Here is a 26,287-nt window from a genome sequence, read left to right as displayed (position 1 = left end):
CTTACTCTTAATTATTATCACTATCTCTATTAGAAAGATTCTTAACTAGACAGGAAGTACGTACATCATTGCTAACGTTTAGAGTGTATAGTCAGCTTTGTTATAAAGCCCTGGGATTTAGTGAGTGTTGTTATAGAATTGTGATAGTTGTTGCTAGGGGACTATAACCTTCCCAGGATGATGCCACACTCCAAAGTTGCCAGTTCTCTCAGCCGTTCCAGACCAGCAGAGATGCACTGTCAGCGGTAGACAGTTTTTAACTAGAGGCTGTCCCTTCACCCAAATTCATAATAGCTCCCCCTATGTACTTCAATTCAGACAAACGTTTCTATTACAGCAGTACTTTTGGTTTGTTCTACTGAAAAACTTCACTTCACACTGAGGGTGAAATTACCGTATTTAGCTGCTGTAAGGTCTTTGCCAAATATCGCACAGTTATTAGGTGATATAAAGTATTTTTCCAAAGGAGCTAGTAAAGCCAAAAGCGGCACAGCTCCGAACTCTATTTCCTCACTGTTTGCATCAACCAGTGACAAAACCTCAGAAACACTAATCGAGCCACTTTCATTCTGGTTCCTTTATAGGAACGTCATTGGAGCTGACTTTTCCTTAGTTCCACGCTTCTTACCAGACGCTCCGGTAAACACCGAGCTTCATTCTCCTCTTGTGAAAAAACACAAACATGTCCTAGACCCCATATTAACACAGGATTGGGACCCTTCCACAATCCCGAGCAGGGATCTTTCCATTTCGCATTACCCTCAGCTAAAGGACCAGGAAGATTGGAGTGAACTCTAATATGGCCCACAAAGCATGGCAGCTTTCTTTTGTAGATAGCATAAGTTTCCTTCATATCTAAGACAACGTTCAGTGTATAAACTGCTCTCTCTTGCTTTAAGGATTTTAAAGTGGCTTGTTTGATCTTATAGGTAGCTTTCTGTCATCCAACTACCATTAAAACTTTGCACAGCTATTAGGGTAAATAAGTCATTTTACCAACCCCCAAACTGCGAAGTACCTAGTTCCATATCCTTTCAATGTTTCATTGGAACTGACACTTAAAACTCTTAGACGACTTTCCTCCTTATTCTTTTAAAAGCTGTATTTTCAGTTTACCATGAACGTATTTTTGAGCTGACAAACGTGTTTCAGGGCAATGTCGCCATCTTTAGTGGAAAAACTACCTTTCCCAGAATGCATTTCCCTTATATCAGTCCATAATAATATCAGTCCCTTATATCATTTCCCTTATATCAGTCATTTCCCATATTTCTTTTTGGGTCTGAGATTCAACTGGTTCTTTTACCAGACTTGCTTACAAATTCTTGCCCGGGAGGTTTGAACAAAGTTTTTTGCTTTTGCAACAGGAGATTTGAACAAGCATTTTACATTTTCAATTATGGGACATTGGGAGGTTTCTGGTCTCTCCTCAGCTGGCTTTAACAGGTGTCTCTCCTTTAATTGACACTGGCCCCCAAATCAGAACTGCACCTGCCTCGTTAGCCGGCATTGAGGCTGGCGTTTCTGATAGCAACTTTCCTAGGGGCTTGTGTTTTAGCCAGCCAGTGAAAAACAAGATCACGTACAACAGCTTTTCCATAGCTCCTTCAGAGAGATTTTCTCCCACTGATCTATCTCATTTTGCTTGTTCCTTTCCCCCCAGATGCAGAGTTTCAGGTATCTATCTGCAGCTCTGTACCTCTGCTAGCTGCCCTTGGAAGTAGGGGCTTTTTTTCTCCCCCCCGAATCTGCCTCAAATTCTAGCAGCTTTTTCAGGTCACATTTTCTGGGGAGGATTATGTCCCTTCTGTTTCTTCAGAGTCTTTCTCCCAGACAGTTCCCAGTTTGGTCTCAGTTTATCCCCTCTACCCCAGAAACAGTTTCCGACACTACAGTGGCGGCTTTCCCTGCTACTGAAGGTAGGAGTTTTTTGTCTGTTTCTGTTTTAAGGGTTTGTGTGGTTTGCGTACAGACTGAAAGTCTAACAAGGGAGGTTTTTGCCATTTCTAAACTCCCATTAGGACAGGGTTTTTTTGCCTCATCAGGCCTTCACCTGGCCCAGTCCCCCAGTGGGTTGTGTTTGTCTGGGTGCTCAAGGACAGAACTTATGCCAGAGGCAATCACCCCTCAGGGCTACACTCCCTCATCTCACGGGAGTCAGTTGAAACAAAGCTTTTCTCAAAGAGGTGCTTTCTGCGATAGAAAAGAAAGCTTTACTCCTGGATAGTTCTGTTCTGCCCTGGCTGGGCTCTTTCCCCAGACAGCGTTCTGACTCAGCAGCACAACTGCTTCAGACACAGTTCAGCTTTACTGTTTTCCCAGAAAGGTCCTTATTCTGATAGGAAAGCTTTTTCTCAGATTTCTTTTTTTCAGCTGTGGACCTATCTACCCGGGACTTGTAGGAAAGCAGACAACTGTGCCGTTTCCACTGGCTTTAGCTTTGTTTGTTCATTAGCAGTCTTCCCCTGGGTCGTGCACCTTCCTGCCTCAGCTCTGTGCTCCAGGAAGTTTACCACTGCAGGAACCCTAGTATCCCCGAAATGCACCCCAACTCAGAGACGCTGGCCAGTCACCTCTGGGTTTTTGGTCAGAATCGAGGATACAATGCTTCAGGGGATCTTTGCGTTAGGACGATTAGGAGCACCTTTTCATTCTGAAACGCTCACTCAGAAACAAAACCCTTGATGCCTCAGCTCGGTTGTAACTGAAAAGCTTGACTTTTTTGCTTTTCTCAGGTAAAGTTTCCCGCCCTTTTGGGCTCTCTGTAGCTTTTTACCCACACTCTCCCAAGTGTTTCCCTCAGGGTACTCTGACCCACTGTCTTTTACTAGCTTGAAGAGACAGAGCTTAGAAGAGGTTTTTAGGAACTTGTCCCTGCCTCCTACATTGCAGGGAGGATTGTTAAAGCTTGAAAGAGAACTTAGAGAGGTTTTGCCATCTTAAGAGGTTTGTTGTTTTCCCTTAGAGCTAATCACAGGTGGTCCCCATACTAACATCTTCAGGTGATTCTAATTTGTCCTTCTGAGAAAGTTAAAGGCTTTAGTTTTCAAGTTTAAGAGCTTTTGAGAAAGATGAAGGCTTTTTAGGTTTTTTTTTCCCAAATTTTTCAAGAAAAGCTTTAAGAGAAAGGTTTTTCCCCCCAAGAGAAAGAGCAACTTTTCCCAAAACTTCCCAACTTTAAACTTTTTGGCTTTTTACATCCCCATTTTTGCCTCAGGGAGAAATCACTTTCTCCTGCCGCTTGGACTTAGCATTTCAGCTGTCCCCAGGTCAAAAGCTTCCATAGAAAACTTTTTCTTCCCCAAAAGCTCAGAGAAGAGCTTTTTTACCACCCAAAAAGCCCAAAGATTTTTTTCCCAGTTTGCGTTTATATCCCCCAAAGTTAGAAAATTGTAGAGTTTTTCCTGTCTAGTTGCCTTATTTTTTTCTACACAATCTTACACTTCTAAGTTTTTCCTACACTATATTACTATCCTATGCCTTATACTTATTTTTCACAGATAGAAATTGAGAAAGGGATAGAAGATAGAAAATTTTGACAGAAGAGAATTTCGCTGCAGCATCGGACATCCTTCCAGTCCGCTTTCCTTTTCTCTCGAGGATAAAACCCCTGCCTCTCAATATATATAAAAAATATATATTTTCCATAACACCGGCATGCCTCATCCACTGGCAGGGCTGAACTCAGCACTTTCGCCAAAAACTCTGTAATAAAACTATTATTTTCCTTATTCAATAGTCCCTATTACTTTGTCTTTAGTCCCTGTTCATTTGTCTTTAGTTCCCCCCTTTTTTTTTAGACCCCCCTTTTTCTTTAGTCCCCTTTTTTTTTTTCTTTTAGTCCCTTTTTTTCTTTTTTCTTTGGTCCCTGTTCGGGCGCCATTCTGTGGGGCGTTTACCCAACCACCCCCACAGTTCCCCAGAGTTTTCTTGAGTGCGAGCAGCAGGAAATATTAGATAGAAGGATTTATTGCGGAGAATATCGCGGAGATAAACAGATAGAAAATAAAGGATAGCCTCGAGAGGGCCTGGAACCTATTCCAACGGGCCCCGACTGTCTCTGCCCCAGGGTTTTTATAGAGACGCCAAGGGGTGGAGCAAAAGACCTCCTCCCCCAGCACAGGCAAGTGCAGACCATCTCAGACACCTGCACTCAGGCCCGTGGCTTAATCATCCTCTATGTGGACCTGCTGGGTAAAGCCACGAGGAACCCGAGAACGGGCTCCCACAGGCAATAAGACAACTGATGGAGATTAAGGGGATATAAATTAGAAAGAAAGAAGCAGAAGTATCATTATCTGCAAATGATACGATAGTATAAATATGTGACCCTAAAAATTCCATCAGGGAACTCCTACAGCTGATAAACACTTTCAGCAAAGTAACTGAATATAATAATAATAATGAGTAGCCCTCCTCTCTACAAATGAACTGGGAAGAAATCAGGGAAATAACATCTTTCATAATGGCCTCAAATACTATAAAATATTTTGGGTAATTCCAACCAAGCAAGTGAAAGATGTGGATGATTAAAAACATGAACTCTTTGAAGAAACTGAAGAAGATATTGTTGTTCACTGTTTTTGCTCTTTTGGGGGGCCCACCACCCAGCTCCCAAATAAATCCATGGAGTCTTACTATTACTTATAAAAGCCCGCCAGGCAGTGGTGGCACATGCCTTTAATCCCAGAACTTGGGAGGCAGAGGCAGGCAGATCTCTGTGAATTTGAGGCCAGCCTGGGCTACAGAGTGAGTTCCAGGAAAAGCACAAAGCTACAAAGAGAAACCCTGTTTTGGAGAAGAAAAAAAGAAAAAAAGTTTTAGATTGGGGTAATGGCTCAGAGGTTAAGAGCACAGGACTTCCAGAGGTCCTGAGTTTGGTTCCCAGCAACCACATGGTGGCTCACAACCATCTATAACGAGACCTGCACTTATATGTAATAAATCTTTAAAATAAATAAATAAAAGCCCAACCTTAGCTTGGCTTGTTTCTTGCCAGCTTTTCTTAACTTTAAATTATCCCATCTACCTTTTGCCTCTCTCTAGGCTTTTTTACTTCTAGGCTTTTCTTGCTTCTATATGTCTTACTTTCACTCTTACTCCATGGCTGGCTGTGTGGCTGAGTGGCTGGCCCCTAGCATCCTCCTCTTTTCCTTGTTCTCTTGCTCTTTCTTCTTCTTCCAGATTTCTCCTTCCATTTATTCTCTCTGCCTGCCAGCCCTGCCTACCCTTTCTCTTGCCTCGCTATTGGCTGTTCAGCTCTTTATTAGACCATCAGGTGTCTTACACAGGCACAGTAACACAGCTTTACAGAGTTAAACAAATGCAACATAAAAGAATACAACACATCTTTGCATCATTAAAACAAGTATGCCAGAGCATAAACAAATGTAACACATCTTAAAATAATATTCTACAAGATATCAAAAGATGGAAAGATCTACCATGCTCATGAATCAGTAGAATTAACATAGTAAAAATGGCCATCCTACCAAAAGTAATCTACAGATTCAACCCAATCCCCATCAAAATTTCAACACAATACTTTACAGACCTTGAAAAAACAATTCTCAACTTCATATGGAAAAACAAAAAACTCAGGATAGTTAAAACAATCCTGAACAACAAAAGAACTGCTGTAGGTCCCACTATTCCTGATTTCAAATTGTACTACAGAGCTATAGTAATAAAAAAAATGCATAGTATTGGCATAAAAACAGTCATGTTGATTAAGAGAATTGAATCAAAGACCCAGACATAAATCCACATACATATGGATATCTGATTTTTGATAAAGAAGCCAGAAATATGCACTGGAAAAAAGACAGCATCTTCAACAAATGGTGCTGGTCAGACTTGATATCTTCATGTAGAAGAATGCAAATAGATCCATATTCATCAATCACCCTGCACAAAACTCAAGTCCAAGTGGACGAAAGACCTCCACATAAAACCAGATATACTGAACCTGATAGAGCAGAAAGTGAGGAATAGCCTTGAAATCATTGGCAAAGGAGATGGCTTTCTGAACAAAACACCACTATCATAGGCACTAAGATCAACAATTAATAAATGGGGCCTCATGAAACTAAAAGTTTCTCTAAGGCAAAGGACACTGTCAATCAGAGAAAATGGCAGCCTACAGAATGGGAAAAGATTTCCACCAACTCCACATCTGATAGAGGACTAATATCTAAAATATATAAAGAACTCAAGGAACTAGATATCAACAAATCAAATAAACCAATTAAAAAATGGAGAAGAGATCTAAACAGGAAATCCTCAATAGAGGAAACTCCCAATGGGTGAGAAATACTTTAAGAAATGTTCAACATCCTTAGACAACAGGGAAATGCAAATCAAAACCACTCTGAAATTCAATCTTATACCTGTCAGAATGGCTAAGATCAATAACATAAGTTACAGCTCATGCTGGTAAGGATGTGAAACAAGGAGAACACTCCTCCACTTTGGTGGTAGTACAAACTCGTACAGTCACTATGGAAATCAATACAACTGTTCCTGAGAAAGATGGGAATCAATCTACTTGAAGACCCAATTGTACCATTCCTGGGTATACATCCAAAGAATACTCCATCCTACAACAAGGACACCTACCTGCTCAACCATGTTCATTTGCTGCTCGATTCATAATAGCCAGAAGATGGAAACAGCCTAGATGTCCCTCAACAGAAAAATGGATAGAGAAAATGTGGTACATTTACACAGTAGAGTATTACTCAGCTGTCTAAAAAAAAATGACATGGGAACTGGAGAGATGGCTCAGCAATTAAGAGCACTGGCTGTTCTTCCAAATGGCCTGGGTTCAAGTCCCAGCACTCACAACTGTCTGTAACTCCTGTTCCAGGGGATCCAATATCCTCATACAGACATACATGCAGGCAAAACATCAATGAACAAAAAATAAAAAATATTTTTAAATGACATCATGAAATTTGCAGGTAAATGGAGAGAATTAGGAAAAAAATTCTGAATGAGGTAACCCAAACATAGACAAATATGACATGTATCCACTTATAATGGGATATTAGCCATTAAGTAAATGATAACCAAACTATAATCAGTAGATCCAGAGATGTTAGGTAAAGAAGGAGGGGGCACACAGGGATCTCCCTGGGAGGGGAAAGAGATTTAATGGGCAGACTTCGATCAAGTAGGGAAAAGAACATGAGGATCAGATGTAGGGGGAGATCTGGTGGAGAGGGAGGGTGTAGGGAGAGATGGCTGGAAGTACGGGGAGGTATTTGAGGGGTGGTTTGGAAACCTATGGAGGAATCCTAGTGAAGGTGATCCTAATGTGGACTCCTAGTAATGAGGATTGTTAGCAAGTCTGAACTGGCATTCTCTTGTAGCCAGGCAAGGCTTCCAGTGGCAGGACTAGGTTACACTCAATTGAGTTGCTGGCCAAGGGAGTGCTAAAATAAAATATTGCTCTCTGCAAACTGACATCCGGGACCCTATTGCCAAGAACAACATCCATACACCTCATTGAACATGGAGAAGTTGTGGTGCCTACAGGGAGCCCTCAGCGCTTTGTTCCAGTCTCTTTGGTGCAGGAAGGCACTCTGCAGGCTATTGAAAGAGAAACATGACACCAACCCAGCCACAAAACCTTTGACCTACAATCTGTCCTGCTTACAAAATATGCTTGAACAATGGTGGCACAGAACTTGTGGGAGTAGCCAGCCAATATCTGATTTGACCTCAGGCCCAGTCCATGAGATGGAACCCATACCTGACACTGCTTGGGTAAGAACCAAAAGCTAGACAGTCCAGAGACCTAAGGTAAATTTAAATACTACTGGTCAAAAAAAAAATTTTTTAATGACTCCTAATGATATTCTGCTATACTCATAGATCAATACCTTATCCAGTCATCATCAGAAAGACCTCCTCTGGCAGCATATGGAAACAGATGCAGAGACCCACAGCCAGACATTACACAGAGAGCAAGTCTAAATGGGATGTCTCCATCAAATCCCTCCCCTCAGAGCTCAGGGAGTCCCATGGAAAAGATGACAGAAAAAGCATAAGAGCCAGAAGAGATGGAGGACACCAGAAGAACAAGGCCCTCTGAATCAACTAAGCAAGGCACATATGAGCAAACACAGGGCATACATGGGCCTGCACCAGGTTCTCTGTATATATATTATAGCTATTAGCTCAGTATTTTTATGGGACTCCTGACTGTAAGAATGAGTAGGTCTCTGACTCTTGTGCCTGCTCCTGGGACTCTTTCCCTCTTGTTGGGTTGCCATGTCCAACTTCAATATGTTATATTTTGCTTCATCTTATTATATTTTATATTGTCGTGTTTGGTTGTTATCCCTTAGAAGCCTGTTGTTTTCCAATGAGAGACAGAAAGAGAGTGGATCTGGAGGGGAGGGGAAGAGCAAGGAGGAACTGTAAGGAGTACAGGGAGGAGAAAACATAATTAGAATATATCGTATAAGAAAAGGCTATTTTCAATAAAAGGGAAAATGTGGTGATATATTGTGTCCCCCAAAATATTGTGTGCCCTAATAAAACTTAGCTGGAAGATCAGAGAAGCAGAACAAGCCACAGCTAACCTCACCTTGCCAACTTCTCAGCAAATCCTGTTTCCTCAAACTGGAAGCCTCTGAGTCCTCATCCAAATGTATCTCAGCTCAACTGCTGCTAAAAGCCTAAAAGCTTAAAAGCCTCTAGTTCCTGGTCCTCATGCCTTATACACCTTTCTGCTTCCTGCCATCACTTCCTGGGATTAAGGGCATGTGTCCTTCCCAAGCAAAGACATGAGATCTCAAGTGCTAGGATTAAAGGTGTGTGTCACCATGCCTAGCTGTTTCCAGGGTGGACTTGAATTCACAGAGATCCAGATGGATCTCTGCCTCCCAAGTGATAAGATTAAAGGCATGTGTGCCACCACTGTCTGGCCTCTATGTCTAATCTAGTAGCTGTTCTGCTCTCTGACCCCAGATAAGTTTTATTAGGGTACAAAATATTTTGGGGGACACAATATATCATCACAGGAAAAATATGAAAAAAGGGAAAAAGAAATTTAATACTCAACAGTATTAAGAGGTGGGACATTTAAAGAATGATTAGGTCATGAAAAGAGAGCCTCATGAATTGATTACCAGAGGAGTTAGTAACAATAGGCTTGTTAAGTTCTCTGGGTCCTGTTTGTGCATGCTTCTCCTGCCCTTCTGAAATGTTCTGATGCAGCAATGAGGCTTTTATCAGGACTTCTCAGACTCTACAACTGTGAGCACGTACATATCTCCCTATGTTTATCATTTACCTGGGCTATCTATACCTGTCACCTCAACAGAAAATGGATTCCAAAAACCATCATGCCATGAAAAGACACAGAAGGAAGCTTAAACTTGAAAAGACTAAAGAAAGAAGAAAATCTACAGAAGCTACACACTGTAGTGATTCAACTGTATGATATTCTAGAAAATGTGGAATTATGACAACAGAAAATAGATACCTGGTTGCTAGCAGCTGGAGGGCGGGACAGACAAACTAGTGCAGAAAGCAATCTACATTATTCTGAATGATACTAGGATGATGAATGGATGGCATACATTGGTCAAAACCCTTAGAGGTAAATACAGAAGGAGGTGGGAGGAGGGTAAACGGGAGTAGCAGGATACACACAATCTCATAGGGAAAACTGGAAAAGGGGGTGACTCCTTAAGGAACCAGGGGGAGGAAAATACAGAAGGAGGGAGGTGGGTAAAATAACAATAAGGATGTCTGAAAAGTCAAAAGGAATCATACTATTAAGTATTAAATCTTAAAAAGCCTATAATGTACATGATACAGTATATAAATACACATATGTAGCTTAATGAATTTTTTCCATCTGAGCTGACAGTGCTCCCTACAAGAGCCAAAGACCACCTAACAAAAAAAACAAAACCAGACATGAGAAGTCCTCTTCTGAGTTATTGGCCAGGGCTGTCCTAGACATCCCCAAAACATATAGTCTATTGCTGTTGCCTTTGGATATCCCCAGAGGTAGAAGGTAAGTCTCTACTGCTGAAGACACTATGCACTTCAGACACAGGGCCCAGAGGCCCCTGAGTTGAATCTGATCTCAATGCTTCTTCTCCCAAGGACTATCTTTCATAGTACCAGAAAGCAACATCCAAGCTTCCAAAGGAAGGAAGCAACAAACAGTCCTAACTATCTATGACACCTATGAACCACATCAAGAACCACCATAAATGATAACCTAAGGGTGCAGTAGTGTTAACACATACCTTGGTGGTAAGCAACAGCTCTTTAACTGAACTTAAAACCCCTTTCAATAACAGGGAGACCATGCCTGGTACTGGAAACCTAGCTAACTAGCCGGTGCTAATGGAGTCATAGTTACTAAGGAAGAATCAACAACCACTAATTTGCTAAGTGAGCACAATCCCTAACAATATACAAGCATTTGTCCTTATATCCACAGATATAATCAAGGAAACTTCTCTTTGCAACAGATGGAGACCACTACAGAAAACCACCACCAATGAAAATGTAGAGTTGTGGTGCCCGGTCCCAATGGATACATCCACAAAACAACTCCTGCACCTGAGGCTGAGGAAACACTGTGCAGGGGTGTATGGAAAGATTGTAAGAGCCAGATGATCAGATACTTGACTATGAGGCTGTGTATCATCATAATATCAGAAGATACTCCTCTGTCAATTCTCTCCAATATAGTGAGCTAAACAAAGAAGATACTGATGAACATGCCAAAGCAATTTCAGGGGTTGGGGGGTTATGAGGTCTCAACTCTACAGGCAACTGAGGAAAGTTGGAAGAAGGAAAGTGATCTTCCCCAAGGAAGCAAATACCAATTTGTTGTCTAGTGCTAAACAGCCCTGAAACCATGCACACAAGTTAACATTATATGGACTCAACAATTTATATAGAAATAAACACATCTACACAAATACATACACACATCAGATAAAAATTAGTTTAAAAAGGAGGGAGGCCATGAATTGAAAGGAGAGAATGGAGGGGTTATATGGGAAGGTTTAGGAGGAGAAAAGGGATGGTAGAAATGTAATTATAATCTCAAATTTTTTTAAAACGTCAGAATGCAGAACATGAGTGTACACCAGTGTAAACTATAGTCATGGTGATGATGTACTGGTGCAGGTACACTGATTGTAGCAAATGTAGCACAGGCAGCTTTTTAAGTATGGATTGTATGCCTAGGTAGGTGAGGCAAAGAATACTGACAAAGGACACACTGTGTGCACAAAGAGGGTAGAAAAATGAGAGCTCTCTGTGTTTTTCACTTAAATTTGCTGTGGACCTAAAAGAGCTTGCAAAATAAAATGTACTAGAAGTTCACTCCATAAAAGAAACTGAGGTAAAATTGCTGTCTTTTGAGGAGATCAAATCTTAGACATGACCAAAACCACATGAACCAAAGATGAAGCTGACGTGTAACTCTAAAGCCTTGGGGGCCAGAGGCATGGCTCAGTGGCTATCCCTAAAACCAACCTAAAAAGTTAGATATGCTAGCCTCCATCTGCCACTCCTTACCATAAGCTGGAGATCAAGACAGGAAAATTGGCCAGAGGAAGGACCAGCTGGCCTGAGGTATGAAGTACAAGAGAAACTGCAGTTAAAACATAGAAAGCAAGAACCAATTTCTGAAAGTTGCCTTCTGACCTCCTCCACATACATGCCAAGGCAAACATGCATCCACACTCACACATGCATATACATGCACACATACATACATACATACATACATATGTTTAAACTAACTAAAAAAAATTGTAGCAACAACAACAAAGGTAGTATCTGACAATACCAGTCAGATGAAAGGCCTTAAGGTAGGTCCTCCAAATTCAGGGACTGGAATATAATACCAAATGTGTTAACATTAGTAAGTGACTAGGATCCAATATCTTGTGAGTTCTGTTAAGTTGCTTTGGACAGAATGAGTGTGCAGCACTCAGGACTGGGATTCATCCACTCAAATCAAGGCCTGAGAGTTAGGAAGAAGGCTCAGTGGGCAGAGCACTTGCCATGCACACAAAAGGCCTGCAACTTGGATCTCAAGCAGCCATGAAAACTTTAGTCAGGCTGGCCGCCTGCCTGTAATTCAGGTACTCAAGTAGCAGAGGCAGGAAATTGTTGGAGCAAGTCTAGCTAGCTAAATTAGCTGTATCAGTAAACTCTGGGTTCAAGAAAGCCAGTCTTCTGCCTGACATCCATATGCACATGCACCTGCACATAGATATGCACCCACACAAGTAAACATGGAAACACACAAGCATGCACACCACAGATACATCAGCAGCACAACTTCTAGGACCCTTAAGTTCATGGTTCCCAGTAAGCTTAGCAAGAGCCCAACATACAATTTATTTCAATAAATTGCTTGCATGTAGCCTCTATCTAAAGCAATCGTGTTGTTTTTCATTCAATGCAGTGGCTGCATCTTAAGCAACTGTTCTCCCAATTGGTAATTGCCACTCCTCAGCTACCAGCAGCAGTTAGGCACCAGTTCTATCATGGCTGCTAGAGGAAACTTTATCTAAGTCTCTATCCTTCTATAGAACTCGGGATTCAAAGGTCAAGGTGAAATCCTCCTAGCTCAGAGAGGCTGAATAGCAAATAGCTAACCTTCTTTCCTTGCTCGAGAGTCTCCAAAAAAGGGGCCATCCTGCTCAGCCCCCACTTAAGAACCCTTGCTACACTTAGTTCCTCCCTACCACGTCCTGTCAGCTAGTTGCTGACTCAGCCTCCTGACCCCAGGTTAATTTTATTTAATCCAACAAATGTAACACATTTTTGCATCATTAACAAAAGTAGCAGAAACAAATGTGACACACTTTTACACAGTTAAAATAGTATTACACAACACAACTTATCTTAACAGAATTCACAAGATATTTAATACTTAAAAGAGAAAATAAAACAATGAAAAGAACTTTGAACTGCCCCACCCCCCCAAAAAAAAAGAAAAGAAAGAAAGAAAAGAAAAATACTAACAGTAAGCAGACTAAGAAACTACACACCTAAAATGCCTAGTCTCTAACACACACACACACACACACACACACACACACACACATACACACACACACACACCCAACATAAAAGGTTGGAACGGAAAACCACAGAAATTACTCACAAGGTTTGGAATGAATTATTAGTAATCTATGGCTCCAGTCAGTCACACCATAGAGGAAAACCACCTTTACACTGCAGTACACTGTGGTCTATAAATTATGATGGTAAGTTAACTGTATTAAATATATTGTCCACTTCTGTGAGCAATAAATTTCTGTTGTTTTGTAAGTCAGTCACAGTGTTTTTCAAATCATATCCCAAGCCTAAGTTGAAGAGCAATCCTATGTGTCCATCAGTTTCAGAACTGCTAGGAACCAGAGACTCCTCTGTACTCCCCACTCTCCTCCATCTGAACAAGAGTGCCTGCAGTAATGTCCTGCATTTTGTTAGGTGTCATATTTATCTATCTACCATCCATTCATCACAGAGCCAATTACATTAACAACATCTTATTTCTTTCTATATTTGTGGAGTTTTGAAAATGGGATGTTACTAACTCTGAGGGAGATTGTTCCTCCCAGGGCCAGTTAATTTCTACTTGCGTATGATCACACCAATCCCATTTATACCTCCAACTACCTCTCTAACTTAAACATATCAAGTTAAAGTTTCTCTGGCCCTAAATCATCTCAGGATGAGAGACTGTCAGCTAAAGATCAGTCCTCCAGTCCAAAGCACACCAGAACTATTCAAACTAACTATTCAAACTTAACACTCCTTAGCAGTTTAGTCTGTTCTTCCTTGCCTTGCCAGAGGCTACCCCAATAACAGATGTGGTTCTCAACACTTCTTCACTCCTGGCTCTGGTTGGAGACCAAAACTTGGTATTTCTCTTGTAACCATGCATAGGGAAGCATGCCTCTCGTTTCTTGGAGGAATTGTGGGCAACATTTCTTATAATGTGTTGTCCTTTCCTTGTTACCACTTAGTAACCTTTACAAATTAAGACCCAAACACATGGGCTGGCAAGACTGCTGAGTAGGTAAAAATGTCCACCACCATACCTGTGACCTGAGTTCAATTCCTGGTATCTACATGGTGAAAGGAGAAAAGATTCCAAGTTGTGCCCTAACCTCCCTCCACTGACATCCACACAATGTAGTAGGCACACGCGCGCACACACACACACACACACACACACACACACACACAAATAAAATGTGACTTAAAATTTGTTGAAGACTCAAGAAAAAAACAAGCCGTTATTCTACCCATCCCCTCCATTGTGTGTTGGCTCTCAGAAGTATAGGAAAGCAAGCGAAAAAGACTTATAATCAAAAAGCTGTACATAAGGAACTAATCCCAAGTGGTATCATTCACACCTGAATTTGATATTTTATAATGAGACTCTTGATTTGAAGTGCTTTAATAATCAGATGAGACAAATGGGGGGCCCAAGAAGTGGTGAGTGTTCTCTGTATATGGGACAGACATGCTGTTGGGATCCTGCCCTCACTCCTGCACAGGCGCAGTGCAGGGTCTTGCGTCTAAGTCATCAAGGGGCACTGGCGACTAAGCATGCGCAGGTGGTCACACAATCTGCGTCTCTTTCTGTTCTCTGCTCCCTCCCTCCCCCCACCACCACCTTTCTCTCTCTCCAGGCCTGGCTCTCTTCTTTCCCCTCCCCCTCCTTTCCCGCCTAATAAAGATCTAAAAACTAGCACTGGGTTCTATCGTGACCGTGACCTTTCCACACGGTAACCAGCGCAGCAACCAGCACTGTGTATCATCCTTTCATGTGAACCATCAGGGGCCGGGCCATGGTATCCTCCCAAATGTCCCCTAAGAGTCATAACTTCCAACACCATCTAAGAGTTGGCTGGTGTAACCAATAATAGCAGACAGAGTGATAGCATAATATCTTTGATTTATGTTACAAAAAATCATGGTGTTCATTTGGGGCACTCCCTCCCTATATCCATCCATTGCTCCTTCCCTCTCCCTCTCTCTCTTTCTTTCTCTTACCCCTCCTCTCCCCCTTCTCCTCTTCTCTTTCTCAGTTGACTAGGTTTGGGAAGGCCATATTATGACCAGCCCTATCAAGAACCGCACATGTTAAGTGAGGCTTCCAGCCAATAGCCACGTGAGTGAGCTCAGAGTAGATCCTACAGACCCAAATTATATACAAAAGCAGCCCCGGCTGACATCTTAATTTCATCAGAGCTTCTCAGCCAAAAGGTTCCTAAGTCTCTGACACTGAGAGGCTGTGTGAGATGATACAGGCTTTTGCTTCAAGCTGCTAAATTTGGGGATAATTTATTACACAGCAATAGGCAACATATATTTAAATCCTTAATGAACTAGTAAATGTCACTCAGGCTTCCAGATTCATTAGTTCTCATCAGCACTGAATTGCCTAGTGATTTTCCAATTCAACAGTAATTTATGTTCCATGCAAGAAAGAAGCCTCCTTCAGATTTGCTAAAACAGAAATGGTATCTTTAACATCCTTTAGATTTCAAAACAAACAATAAAAAATTAGTATAAAATTTGGTATTTTTCAGTAATGAGTTGACCTAGCTGAGAATCTTTATTCATTTTAAGAAGAGAGAAAAATAATGAAAATGGGAGTAAGAAACCTTACATTTTTAATTAAAACAGTTAAAAACACAAACACATATGCAAGTTTCTTGCTAAGAAGAATATTCAGAATAAATAAGCTTGTATTAAACAGTTTATTTTCAATGATAAAACAGAACTATCCAGTGTCTTAGCAGTTCTTGTAGTCTTCCTGATGCACATAAAATTCTCACCACCACCACCACCACCACTCAGTCTCAAAAGAATGAATTCCTGGTTCTAAATAATGCTCTAATCAAAAGCACCTGTCAAACACATCATACAAACTGACTTCATATACTGATCATATATAAAAAAGTACTCAATAACTCTGTAAGAGTAGGAAATGGACTTTTTAAAAAATGCTCTGATGCTAGAGTGAAAAGATCCACACAGGCACCAGCAAAATCAATTTTGTTGGTCCTAGAACAAAACCTAGACTTCAGACCAGAATTCAACTCATAGGAAAGACCATGATCCTGACGAAGAAAACAGGAGACACTGGAGACCAGGAGACACATGAATCTCGTCAAGACAATAAGCTTTCATGCTCAGAGCAGTGTCTGCACCCAGTGTCAAATCCAAACACGGGAAGTATCTGGAGAGAAGCAAGAGAAGGTGTGGCATAACCACAGAAACAGAAAGCAAACAGTAGTCACGCTGAAATTTGTATGGTATGGGAATCAAAATGTCAAATGCCTATAAACATCGGGGAGTTAGCAGTAAAAGCAGGTCGTGAGAACTTGTGGTCATCAACAGCAGAAGTGCAACCAACAGGAAGACAGGGTTCACTGCCAGATGTAACCTGTCCCACAACTACCATACAGAATGAAAGCCTCCTGTAGTGGGGACTTCTTTTTTTGAGATCAAAATCATGGATCTTTACTTAAATTAGATAGGAATATATCCTAAGGTTCCTCGACTTTTAAACTCTGTCCTATATAGACTTCTGTTTGTTGTAGTACCCGTGACTAATACCAGGGCCTCAGAATATTAAGGAAATGGTCTATTACCAAGCTGCATCCCCTTCCCTTTTTGGAAACTATCTTATTTTGAGAGAGTCTCACTAAATTGTTAAGCTTCTTGCCTCATCCTCCTGAGTAGCTGGGCCCACAGACATGTGCTCTATAGAGTATTATAGAACATAATATTCTAGTATTCTCCTACATAGCTGAGCAACATTTAGGATAAAAATAAACATATTTGTGATAAAAAAAAAAATAAAACCCTAATGACCCAACAGATTAATAATTGTATCCCAAAGTAGAAAAAAGTCAGAAGTAATTTCCAAAACTGACTTGCAAAAATTGAACCATGCCTCTATTTTACCTGTAGAAGTATCAATACTTCCTCAAACTAGTTGGCATAAATGAATAAATTTTTTAAATGTAGTATTATTTCCTGGTCTTAGGTCTTTCTTATCTATATACCTATATAGGTCCTCCAAATCCCTTTACTGACAGCTCATGCTGTATCTTCCTATGTCATTTGAACATTCAGACATTCCTTATACACCATCATAGGATGAAGGTTCATGATCTGAGCCTAAGAATGCTACCTATCTCCCACAATGGTTTATATTTACACTGTTGGGTACTGGTTGTAATCACTGTTCTAAGGAGCTATTAAAGAGGCCTCAATTCACAATCCAAGTCTTATTATCACCCCATAACCTCTGAACAAATCAAGACTGAATTCATCATGACTCGACATTATGCTTAAACCAAATATAAACCTGTTATGAAGAACTGTACATACAATAAATGCTGTTGCTCTGGTAATCTCTCCTGACAGTAATATTTTCTCTGAAACAAAAATTATTGCATATATTGCAAACCAAAGTGCCCCCAAAAAAGGAGGAACAATGATGTAGAGAAACCAATGCAGCGCTGCTATCTCTAACTTGTTTGTAACTTACCTGCAAAGCCTTAGCCAAGTTAGTCATCTGTCACCTCACATGAACAACTTAATAAATTTCAGTTAGCCGAAGAATGGTAACAAAAATTATGGCATAATTTTTTCATTCATTATTTAAACTACAGAAAAATGGTTGATTTAAATGAGCTTTATAACCAAAAGAGTTGAGAAGTATACTATCCCCAAAGTATTTAACAAATGATGCTTGCATACAAAAAATCCAATAGCAAAATTAAAAAAAAAAAATTGTTACTGTAACCTAGTGGACATTCAGTCATTCTTCAGTAAGATACTTCTTTCAATTTTAAACATTACATATAAGAATATTTTAACAGCCAACAATGGTGGCTCCTCTCTTTAATATCACCTTTTGGGAGGCAGAAGCAGGTGGATCTCTTTGAGTCTGAGACCAGCCTGATCTACATGCAAGTTCCAGGCCAGCCAAAGTTATATAAGAGCCTATCTGGGGGGGAAAAAGTTGTACTCAACTAAATCTCTGTCACAAAAACAAAAACCATGCAGCACATATTCTCAAGAACTTAGCTTATTCTACAGGACTACACATAGCTCATACTTTCCAAACAATGGCTACTGAACCACATAAACTGAAACATATTTCTTGATATAGAGCAGGTCTCCCTGGATTACTCAGAGTTTTACTTCAGAACCACAAGCTGAGAAGAGATTGGGGATTTGCACTCTCTCACCCTCTTCCCCATCCCATTCCAATCTGTGAATCTATATTATTCTCATTAATTGGTTGTTGGGTCCTCTCTGACCTGGCAGTCATGGAGCTCCCTATCTATTATTACTGATCCCCTTTGTCACCGCCCTTCTAACCACATCAGACTGCTTTATTGCTACCCACCATACCTTTACTCTTCATCATTTTGCCTTCTGTTTCCTTCTCTTCTCAGCTAGCAAACAAAGGAGATCTACTTCACAGGTACAACCAGCCAATCAATACATCCTCTTCCTTTCAATTAGAGAATAAAACAACAAAGTGAAGCAGGGAGATCTTTGGTGTCTCTGGCTGTTTTCATCACAATCTGATACTCAAAGTTTTGTTCACTGTACAAAAGAGATTTCACAGTTTTGCTTTTGTTTCTGTTTAATTTCTAAGCATGGGATGATTGTAGATAACTAGCCTAGTCATTTGAGGGTTTTTACTATTGTAGAACTTTGGGGTTAAAAAGCAAGAAAACATATGGAGTTTGCCATCTTAAAAAGCAACCCAATACTTTAAAATATCAATTAAATCTCAAAAAGTTTTATTAAAATCAGATCTTAAATGAACAAGCTTGAGACATAGCTCAGTGCTGTAACATTTGTCTAGCATGCATAAGGCATTGGTTCAATTCCTAGTATCACTTTCCCCAAAAACCTGGGTAAGGTTACCACACCTGCCAGCTGATAATCTCAGAAAGTGTGTGGCTGTGGCAGACGACTCATGAGTTTGAAGCCAGCCTGGACTGAAAAAACCATTCCAAAAACTCCAAAGAAGGCATGTGGCCAAAAGGTATACACACACACACACACACACACACACACACACACACACACACACCACAAGTGCTTAACATCACCAATTATCATAGGACTGTGAATCAAAACTACAGATAGTACTATATAGTTATGAGAATGGCAATTACCGTTTTAAAAGGTTTGGTGAAGATGTGGAGAAATAATCACAACACTGTGGGAAAATCAGAATACTGTGCATTGCTAGTAGGAAAGAAAAACCAAGGAGTCGTTGTGGTAAACAGTATGGCAATTCCTTAAAGCCGTAGACACAGAATTACATGTTAGTCAGCTTCCGTCACTATAACAAATACAAAGGTAATCAACATATAAAGAGAAAAGGTTTACTTTGGCTCCCAGTTTTAGAGGCTTTGGTACATCTTTGGTTGGCCCTATGGTTTTTGTAGCTGTGGAAAAGAGCACATTATGGTGGGGGCAGAAAGGAGCACATGGCAGAGCAAACTGCTCATTTATTAGCCAAGAAGCAAAAGCAAAGGGAGGAGGAAGGGGCTAAGGTTCCACTGTCCCCTTCAAGGTCACGCCCTCAATGGTCTAAAACTTCCAACCAGGACTTACTTTTCTCCATATCACTTCTCTGAGGACCAAACCTTAAGATAGGAACATTCAAGATGCCAACTATTCCAAATTACCATGTAAAGAAACATTTTCATTTATGAATCTATAACTAGAAGAAATGAAAGTAAGACAAACAGATGTTTATACACACAGCAGAAGCATTTACGGTAGCCAAAAAGTAAAAGCAACCCTGGTGTCCACAGATAAACAAACAGGTAAAAAAGTAATACATTTATACTGTGATTATTATACTCAGCTTTTAAAGGAAGGACATTCTGACATATGCAATAATAGCTGAAACTTGGGGACATTATTCTAAGTTAAATAAGCCCATCACAAAAGGACAAATGCTGCGTAAGTACACTCATATGATGTGCCCACAGTGGTCACAGGCACAGAAGAAGCTCCGTTGTTGCTAGGGGCTAATGGTAGTTGGCAATGAGGAGTTAGTATTTAACAGGTACAGAGCTTCAGCTAGGGAAGATGAAAAGTACTAAAGACAAACAGCAATGATCGGTACACAACAGTAACAGTAACATGCTGTGTTACTGAACGGAATATTTGAAATTATTAAAATGTATTATGTTAGGTACATCTTACCATAGTGATAAAGTAAATGAAAAGTAAAGTTGGTACAGAGAGGAGAAGTATTCACTAAATATTGACACTACTGGACAAACTCAATCTAACAAAAACAAAAGCAACACATGTTACATTAACTGACTAAATATTGGTAATTTTGTTCGAGATCAAGAAAGAGCACGGAAACACCTTTAATGTGGACTGACCCTAGATTCTTCTCGCAAAGCTAAGTTGGTGATAAACAAATATGATCTCTCATGAACATAATAACTGAATATTCATTTTCCAAACTGGTAAGCCGTACATCTTTACTATTCCAAGTGATAACAAATATGTTTCAACCTCAGAGTCACTGTACTCACCTGAACATAACCCCATAACTGATCCAGTCCCCCACTTCATTCAGACTTCTGAGCCTGCCCACCTTCTCTAGCATAGCACTCACATCATTCTCTCTCCCCTCCACTTGCTTTATTTTTCCTTACAATCCTCACTAGTTTTTATGCATTTGCTTATGGACTGCTTTTCACCCACTAGAATAAAGGGACACCAGACTTTTCTACCTTGTTCACTACTGTCTTCCCTGGGCATGGGACATTACCTGACTTACCTAAGGTGGCTCATCACTACGGCTAGATGAATGAAAAGATTGATGCTCACAGCTTTATAAATCCTACTTCCCTCTTGGCCTGGATACTGTTCTACCATTTACAACTGCTGCTGCAGTCACAGACAAAAACCCATTCCAGCCAGCTTCACTGGTTAAAGGGATCAGACTCCTAGTTTAAAACAAGGAAGTTTATAGAAAGCTCCATCGCAGCACTTACATTGAAACCCGAACTGAGCACCTAAAGAGTGCTCTAATTCAGCTTCAGAATGAGTAAGGGCATCTGTCCCTCTCAAGAAAGGATAAAGAACCAGGAGAAACAGAACGCTTTTGACAGTGCCTTAAGGCAAAGCCAAACCATGAACTTTAAGAGCACCACCACACTGCACCTATTTAAAAACAAATAAAACAAGGTAGTTGCAGGTCCAGACCACAGAACTTTCCCTCTGCAACTTTTTTTGCGGATTTAGGGGAAACGGACAATGCTATTTGTCTTTAAAATGCAGCCCAAACACACGTAGACAAAAGTTACTTGCCCCAAAAGATGGACACTTTGGAAAACGAGAAGCACAGGATGTGGGAGAAAAGTCTGCTTCCAAATATAAGTAACTTAGAAAAGAGTGTATACATCCTACCAACGTTCACACGATACAAGCTTTGAGGGCACTTTATAACTACACTCTAATGTTTGCAAGAAATGTATGCCAAAGCTTTAGCAGTTAACACTTTTTGTATAAAAACGAACAACTAACAACAACTTCAACCAGATCACTGCGATACAGTAAGTGGAGGGTCCCTTACTGTATGTAAGGTCTGTGGTGACAGCCAGAGCCTCCTGGGCTCAGACACAAGGCTAGCCGCCCAGGACACACGTGTTCCTCCGGCCTGGAGAGGCAGGTGGAGGCAGCCCTTCCGCAAGATCTTGGACACAGGTCAGAGACACAGGTCCGACGTGTGCCCTGGGGCACCCGGGGCCAGCGTCCCGCCCGAGACCCGGCCCGGCCGGCCTCCAGGGTGTCGCCGGGGCGCGGTGGCGGGCGCAGAGGCGGCCAGCGCGGTCGGTCCCACCTGAGCTCTGCCCCCAGCCGCATGGCTGAGGGGGCAGGCGGGCGGAGGCGGGGCCTTCCAGCGCGCTGGGCCGACTCCCTCGCGCCGGCGCTACGACGTTCTCTCTCGGGATCCGCGCCCCCACCGAGCTCGAGTTGCACTTCCGGGGTCTGCGGGGGACGTTGACGTCACTACGCATGCGACGGCCGCAGCGCCGACAACCCGGAAATGGGCGGGGCGGGCCTCGGCCTCTGTTCCCGAGGTGCCGGAGGCGCTCAGGCTGGGCGTTAGCGTGCAGAGTCTGTCCTAAAGCCTTGCTCTGGAAGAGGACTTCCACTGTTCCCTGTGAGGATGGACTTGAGCGAATCCCGCATGCCGGTTCACTGCTTATGTGGCTTCACCCGGGCTGTGCGACTCCAGACGAGCCAGGAGGCCTACCTATGTGTGAAAGACGGCAATTACCCCGAAATGTAATGTTGACATTCTAAGGACGGCTGACTCAAATGGGAAGTGCGTTGGTGTTCTGTTTTTCCAAACATGTTTGAAAGATGCTTCTCTTATGGGTGGATTAGGGGTGAGCAATAGATGAAAATAGTTTTAATTTTTTTATATGCTATTCTGATTTGTATTTAATTCCGAAACCATAATTTTGCCTACTAAGCCAAAGCAAGAACTGGAGACCAGAACTAAGACTGACTCTTCAGGTAACAGAGGAAAGGCTAGCAGATAGCAAACCTGCACTTGTAGTATTTCCAGAGAAGGGGTTCCAGGAATCTTGAAAGTATACTGTACCTCACTCCCATATTTTGTACTAAATCTCAACTCCTGCCCTTCAAAAGAAAGGGCGGTGTGATCTATTGACAGTGTTCCTAATCCACTAAAATGTTCACTGGATTAGAGCAATGACTTTATCTTGTCTTTTTAAGGTATCTTCAACCAGAAGATGCCTGTCACAAAATATACAATAAACATTGTTTGAATAAATTGATGTCTGCACTGTTACAGTAGTTGGAGAAACTTAGTTACAGGTAGGATAGGAGGATGGGAAGTGGGGGAATTTGGGTTAGAAAAAAAAATGTAGCAGTATAAAGGAATGCTCTTGAGGAAAAACAGAACCTATTAGAACAAGCCTGAGTGGAAGTCATAACATTGTAAGACTTGTTAAGATTCCATTTCAGGCTAGAGCTCAAGTGATTTGCAGGGTAGAACTTTCAACTGAAGAAAAAAGGTTCTGAAAAGCTTTGTATACTAAGCAATTTGGATTTTGTCCTTCAGACAGGGTGTTTTCAATCATGAGAAAGCAACATACTTTCATTTTGGTAGGCTGACAACCATGAATAAGTTCATTAAAAATAAACCAGCAGGGCTCAAGAGATAGCTCAGCTGTTAAGAGCACTAACTATTCTTCCAGAGAACCTGAGTTTGGTTCCCTGTACTCACATCAGGTGCCAAGGCTCACAATTGCCTATAACTCCAGTTCCAGAGGATCCCATGCCCACTGACCTCCAGTAGCCTGTGCACACAAGTGGTTCACATAGGCTCACACAGGCACACACACATACACATAAAAATATAAAATCAAAACAAACCTCCTATAAATTAATAATCCTTGTCTAACCATGAGAAAAACATTGGACAAAATACATAACCACTGTTTCTTCCACCAATATCACAATAAAGCATGTCTTGAAACTATCAAGAACTAAGAGGAGCCAAATGGGACTTTCAATATAGCATTGTAGAGGAAAAAAGAAAAATGAATAGGGAAAACAGTGAAATTTGGATAAAAGTGTAGTTATTTTTAACAGTAAGTATTAGGAACTATATCAAAAGATGAGTGGCTTGACCTTCCAATGTCATACGAGATAAAGCCCTACTCAAATAGTAAACTGCTGACCATTGACACAAACAGGTATTTCATCTAACAATTCAGAGCTATGCAGGAATGAAATCATCACTTTAATTTCTGAGACTTTCAGTGAGGTAAATTTTGTAAAGAGACCAGTCAATCTCTCTCTGTCCTACTCTGAACACTTGACACACGGAAATAATTAGAGACTTGGTCATTGCTATTTTAACCCAGTAAGCTTGAGAGGGACTTATTATTAAGCAAAAGAAATTGGTATTTCCACCAGGCGGCAGTGGTGCATACCTTTAATCCCAGCACTCACACTCAGGAGGCAGATTCAGGCGGATCTCTGTGAGTTCTAGGCCAGCCTGGTCCAAAGTGAGATCCAGGACAGGCACCAAAACTACACAGAGAAACCCTGTCTCAAAAAAAAAAAAAAAAAAAAAAAAAAAAAAAAAAAAAAAAAAAAAAAGAAAGAAAAGAAAAGAGAAAGAAAGAAAGAAAGAAAGAAAGAAAGAAAGAAATTGGTATTTCCATAACAACAACCAATAGAAAAATAGTCTTTTCATATATATGCTCCAAATTATCAACAATCAAGAATGAGGTTATCTACTGAAAACAGAAGGAGGCTTTTCCTCCCTTCACTGCCCCCTAAGTAGTAGACTCCCACTTCCCCAGGGCACAAAAATATTGCCCATAAATCTGTGAAGAAAAAGGAGACAACGCAAAAGAAGTGTTGCATGAACCTAGATATCTTGTTGGAATTACAGTAGCCCATGTGTAGCTGAGAAGAAACTATTAGAACAGGAACTATACATATGCAGCACAAATTCTGTTTCTTTGTTTCTTTAATATAATATAATATAAAATTTCCCAGTCTTTTCCACAACAGCCATCTAAGTTGTCCATGCTACTTTTGTTTATCTATGATTTTAATTAAAATTAAATTTTTTATTTTATACACCTCTACAGAAGCCAGACACAATTTTCTCTCCCCATACCTCTTTTGTGCATTGAGATCTGACAGAGATAAAGAAAAAGGAAAAGAGATTTGTACCTTCCTGGCTAACAGCTGGTCTGTCTTTGATCAGTGAACTGATCAAAGAAATACCACTATACCGTATTTGGCATTTCTTCCTTCTATTCCAGGCGTCTATTACCGAGTTCTTAGGCATCTGTCATCTTATCTATCACCTGCACTCTTCACATCAAATGGCACCTACACACATGCTAACAAACAGCAGATTTTCATTTAAGTTACAAATCAAATTAAACCTATTTTCCATAACTAAAACTCAGCTCTAACATTTTTGCAACTCAGACAGATTCATGGAGGAAAACATTCTTTGTGAGATTTAAAGGCAGATTTCCATCTACTTTAACCAATGCTATTGGAATGAGGTCTCAGCTATGTCTTAAATTTTGAGAATCAGTTAACTTTCCAACCACTGACCGAGATCAAGTAGGTATGTGTGAAGCATGACAAAGTAATTAGAGGTTCTGCTTTCTAAGTGCAGTTTGTATTAAAAACTCAAAATTAGTGTTATCAAGGGGAAAATGTCATCCCCTGAAATAACCTTGTAAGCCCACAAAGTCAATTCAGGTGTCAGGCAAGCTGTCAGAGCAAAATCACAGTCAGCTCCTCATCCTCTCTGTGTTTGATTGTTCTTAGTCGACTTAGAAGACCATTCACTTGGGGAATAGGGGAATGGTTCAATATTAGAACACTGTCCTAGCATGCATGGGCCTTGAGCACAATCCTAAGAACTGAAAAAAAAAATCTTACTTAAGACCACTGATTGGGAAGGCTACACAACTAGTCAATACATTATTAGTTTCTCTCTAACTTGGTTGTAGATAACTCTTCTTTCATATAGGTTTAAAAAAATTTGCCTGTGCAACTTTTCAGGAACTTGATGGCCAGTTTTGAGGGCCAGCAATGGGTAATTTGAATGTAATGAAATAGACTAGCATCTTTACCTTCATATTGTATTTGTACCTTTTGTTGCCTTAACCTTTGGATCAAGTTCTACTAGCTCTGTATATACATGCTCATCATTTCAGAATGTATTTATTCACAGCTCAGTAATAAAACACTTGCCCACTATGTAAAAGGACCTAGGTATCATCCCTGTGTGTGTGTACACATATATGTGTGTGATATATTTAATATGTGGAGAGGGTAGAAGAATGTTTTGCCTAACTATAACAATGATATAGGGCTAACTTGACTGAAACTAGCCTAATCTGTCCACATTCTGTTTGAGGCTTATGGCAGCTACCAGCCACCATGGCAAGAGATATTAGACCAGAAAAAAGGAGTAAAAAGAATTAGCCTCTAAGTTTTTGGATGATATCCATCTATTGACAGAAAAGACATGAATATTATTCCCTTCAATGACCCTCTGTCTTTCTTTCATTACTCCCATCATCTACCTAAAACACCTTCATTCCTATCTGCATCTATCTCATACTGGACCAAGAAGCTGGACTGTGAGCAAAACTCCTGCTTTTCCATTGGCAGC

This window comes from Peromyscus eremicus, unplaced genomic scaffold, assembly GCF_949786415.1.
Source record: "Peromyscus eremicus unplaced genomic scaffold, PerEre_H2_v1 PerEre#2#unplaced_230, whole genome shotgun sequence".
Classification (NCBI taxonomy): Eukaryota; Metazoa; Chordata; class Mammalia; order Rodentia; family Cricetidae; genus Peromyscus; species Peromyscus eremicus.
This window is presented reverse-complemented; position numbering follows the sequence as displayed.